Source organism: Chaetura pelagica, unplaced genomic scaffold (assembly GCF_000747805.2).
Source record: "Chaetura pelagica isolate M959 unplaced genomic scaffold, ChaPel_1.0 scaffold436, whole genome shotgun sequence".
NCBI lineage: Eukaryota > Metazoa > Chordata > Aves > Apodiformes > Apodidae > Chaetura > Chaetura pelagica.
This window is the reverse complement of record NW_009953651.1, coordinates 1,451,474-1,451,881: the sequence shown is the minus strand read 5'-3', so window position 1 is coordinate 1,451,881 and position 408 is coordinate 1,451,474.

The following is a 408-nucleotide window of genomic DNA, read 5'->3' as shown; positions in this document are numbered from 1 at the left end:
CCCCCCGCGCGCCAGCCGCTGACCCGCCTGAGTCAACAGTGGTTATTCATCGGCCTTTCTCCGAAATTATGGCGGTCCAGGGGGCGCGGGGAAGGAACACGGAACCCGGGGCTGCGAGGAACTGCCCCTGGGAGCAGGCATCCTGGGGGTGGGCACCCGCGTGGGTCAGCCCGGGGTCTTCATTTCCCCCACTTCATTCCACCAGGAATTTCCCCCCCGCTCCCCGGGCGCTGCAGCGAGCACCAGGGAACAGGGATCTGCTCCCGGCCCGGTGCCACGGAGCCTTGTAGCGCCAGGAAAGGATTTTAGGAAGCAACAAATTACTTTCGACTGGCGAGGGGGGACGATCCTTCGGGTAGCCGGTGCGTCCCGTCTTAGCGGGTTAATGCTTCGCAAAATAGCAAGAGA